Raw genomic sequence first — 4,014 nt, 5'->3', positions numbered from 1 at the left:
TCTCAGTGCTGAGTTTTTGTTTTACTTTTTTATTCAATGTGTAAAGAAACCTGCTGCAGTTACTTTACAGCGGAGAAGCAGGCAGAGAGAGGGGCAAAGCTTCATAGCCGGGTAGTAGAGGGGCTCAGGCTGGGCCTCAGGCCTCCTGACAGCTCATTTCTCAGACAGTTGAAAGATCATTTTCGGCTTTCAAACAACTCTTGAGTTTTACATTGGTTAATACCATATCTTAGCTATCTGTACCGACCATTTCCCTAATCCATATCCAAAAAAGGTAAAACTTTCATTAAAGAATTCCTAATTAACTTTTACAGTATAAATAACAAACATTTTATTATAACTTCTCAGCTTGAACCTTAAAGTATTTGGCTGTTGCTACATAGGAGCAAGGTTCCAGATGTGGGAATCAGAACAGCGTGGAAATGAGTCCGGAGAAGTATTGATGATCCTCACAGGAGCATAAAAACTCAGGACTGGAGGGATTTTATGGTTCATAGAGTTCAACCTTTAATGTCTACTTCCATCCTAATATTTGGGAATACTCTATTCTTCACATGCTAAAACCACAATTTTTATTATATTTAGCAAACATGTGCTAGACATTTTTTGAAGTGCTTTGTAATTGTTAACTTATGTAATCCTCATAGCAACCCTATGAATTAGGAATTCTATTTTTTTTTTTTTTTGAGGAAGATTAGCCCTGAGCTAACATCTGCTGCCAATCCTCCTCTTTTTTGCTGAGGAAGACTGGCCCTGAGCTAACATCCTTGCCCATCTTCCTGTATTTTATATGTGGGATGCCTACCACAGCATGGCGTGCCAAGTGGTGCCATGTCTGCATCTGGGATTTGAACTGGCAAACCCCAGGCTGCCAAGAAGCGGAACGTGCGAACTTAACCACTGCACCACCGGGCCAGCCCCCCGAATTAGGGACTCTTAGCATCTCCATTTGACAAATGAGGAGCAGGCACAGAGTGGTGAGGTGATTTGCTTGACGTCACTCAGCTAGGGGTTAAGTAGGAGTGAGGATCTGAAGTGGGACAGTTTGGCTCCAGTTTAAGCTCTTAACTGCTTTATATTATACTGTATTTCTTCATAAGATGAAAACAAAGGAAAAGGAGGGACCAAGGTCAGGTAATGCAAATCCAGTTGATAGAAATGCCAAAGAGAAGCAGCTGAGTCTAGTGAAAAATCCAGAACCCTAGGGATTGGCCAGGAATCTGGGGCAAAGCAGTTAAAAGCCACGTGAGACCTCAGAGAGAGCTTCACTGATCAACTGTGTGTTTTTGGCTGGTCTCTGCTCTGTTAGACTTCGCTGTCGTGGCTTCCCCCTTAGAGAAACTACTAAACAGTGGAGCAGCTTGACACAGCGATCCCCAAAGCACCGTGGACCAGGAGAGTCTGCTACTTGGGTTGGTTTTCAGAGGTGCCAATGGAAGAGTCAAAGCCACAGGCCGAGAGTGTTTGTTTCTGGATCTCTGTCTGCACAGATGGTGGCAGTTGCTGTTTACTCAAGGAAAACAATGTTTCCAAGTCCCCACCCTCCCTCCGCCACCCCCCCCAGCACACACCATCTTGTCTCAGTTTTGTGGGACCTGAGAAATGACAGCAGGGATCAAAATCAGGGCCCAGCACCACAGTCAGAATGAGAAACATCAGGTTGGGCATTGTAAAAGATGTGCATTTAGCCCAGGGCCTGCCTTCAGAGAACTCGAGGTAGGTAAACACGTGGCATTTATGTGGTACCTAAATGCTACACGGCCATGCCCTCCACTTCTTTTTTAAATCTGTGGGGATTTCTTCAGTTTTCCTGCCTTCAAATTGATGTTGCCTGAGTTTTATACTGGGAACATGTAATAGTGCCCTATTTCTGCTGTAACAAACTTAGTGGTATAGAACAATACAAATGTATTATCTTATCGTTCTGGAGGTCAGAAATCTGAAATGGGTTTCACGAGGCTAAAATACAGGTTTGGGAGGTTCTTGGGGAGAGTCTTGTTTCCTTGCCTTTTCTAGCTTCTAGAGGCTGCCCACATTCCTTGGCTGGTGCAACCATCCTGTCTCTTCAAAGCCAGCATCTTCTAATCTGATGCCTGACACTCTTGCCTCTCTCTTTGATTTATAAGGAGCCACGTGATTACATTGGGCCCACCCTGGTAACCCAGGAGTCTCCCCACCTCACGGTCCTTAATCACATCTGCAGTCTCATTTGCCATGGAAGATGACATATTCACTGGTTCTGGGAATTAGGATGTGGGCCTCTTTAGGGGAGGGGGCATTATTCTGCATACACGGAATATATGGCTCCATTGTCCATCTCTAAGGATGGCCTCCTTCCACTCTCCATATTCCATCCTCTCCTTACCCCCACTCCAGGTCTGCCCCTTTATCTCTAATACCACTTGCCAGTTCTCAGGGCTCCCACCCCAACACCCAGGATGTGTTAAGAGTTTCCCTCCCCTTGTCTTCAGTCTTAGCAGTAGCCTCAGAGTGCTAAGATCTACCAAGAGCATCTTTCCTTCCCCTCCCCCACCTCACTGGCCCAGCCTCCCAGTGGATCTCTAAAGGAGAAATGCAAAGAGTTATTGCTTTTTAATTACAAGTGCTATTGTAACATCTATAAGGAAGAACACTTTAAGCTTAATTGAGACCAAATGTGAAGTTAAATTAAATGAATAACTAATTAACGTAATGCTCCTGCATTAGCCCCGAGTGAGCGCTGAGGCCCAGAGAGAAAGCAGGTACCAGGCCCCTGGGGAAGAGTCAGTGCCCAGAGCTGAGGTGGGGCAGGGAACCTGGGACCTGGGATGCACATGTGGAAGGGCAGTTCTCAGGGCTGGGGGTCCCCAACCTTTGGTATTTTCCTCAAACTACCATCTACAGCCCAAGTCCTCATTTCTGAGGCCAGGCTCTGAGCTCTCCTGTGCCTTTTGCATCCCCCTAGTGCCATGCTTGTCCTCCCACAGGAGCAGAGGTGTCTTCATTTTCCAGTCCCTATGCTGAACATTTTAGGGGCCTGATTAAGTATTCACTCCCTCTTCCACTTCCCTCACTACCTTATCAAACTAATCACCCAAGTCCTAGTCACCCTTCCTTTGTATGCCTTTCATACTTACTCCTCCCACTGCCCTGGACTCCCCCTCCTGCCAGCCCCTGCCCCTTCAGGGCTGGACTAATGGATGGCCAAGTCTCTCAACTTGAGTCACCAACCCTTGTGTTTTCTTGTATTCTTTACAAAGGTTTTCATATTCCTACTTATCCTCTGACAAGATAAGCTCCTCCAGGCAGGGAGTGTGTTTAATACAAATTTGTCTCCCTTCAAACCAATCCTCTGAGGTAGGCAATGTTATTACTGGTTTCTAGATGAGAAAACCGGCTTAAAGCTAGTAAGTGGTGAAGCTAGGGAAGAGAAGACCTCAAAAGTGCCAAAGGAGGAACAATACCCCATCCCTCCTACCTGACCTGTCTGCAGGGAAGGAAAGCTGAAAGTTGACAAGCGAAGAAAGCTCCGCTCGCTCGCTGCTGCCTGCCTGGAAGCAGAAGGAGCCAGGCCCACACTGGGCCCTACCATGGGGTGATGGCACCATCTAGTGGCTTCCCTAAGTGACGATGTCTGATAAATCTCTCTGGTCTTGAAAGCAGCATTCATGAATGTGAACATGCCTTAAGTTATAGCTCCTGCCCTGGGGCCGAGGACTTAGGGGTCCCTGACTGGCTCTTGCTTTCAAAGCCAGAGTGCGTATCAGGCAGTTTGAGACTTATCTATTTGTCAGTACTGGAGTGTGTACAACCTATTTCAATGCTGAGGGACTTGCATCCAGCTAATACACTGGCCCTCAGAGTGCCCCAGTTAACCGTGGGCTCTAAGCTCCCGGTTTGCCCCACAGGTCATCACTGTTGTCATGAGCATCGCCTCCGGGAATGCCAGTTGTAACCATCCCCAGCATACCAACCTTGTGATCCAGGGACACGACTTTGACTTTGACCCACGTGAGCCCCAGCTTGCTGCTCCCA

Source organism: Equus przewalskii, chromosome 6, assembly GCF_037783145.1.
Source record: "Equus przewalskii isolate Varuska chromosome 6, EquPr2, whole genome shotgun sequence".
NCBI classification, from domain to species: Eukaryota; Metazoa; Chordata; class Mammalia; order Perissodactyla; family Equidae; genus Equus; species Equus przewalskii.
The sequence above is the reverse complement of the archived record's forward strand: the minus strand, read 5'-3'. Positions refer to the sequence as shown.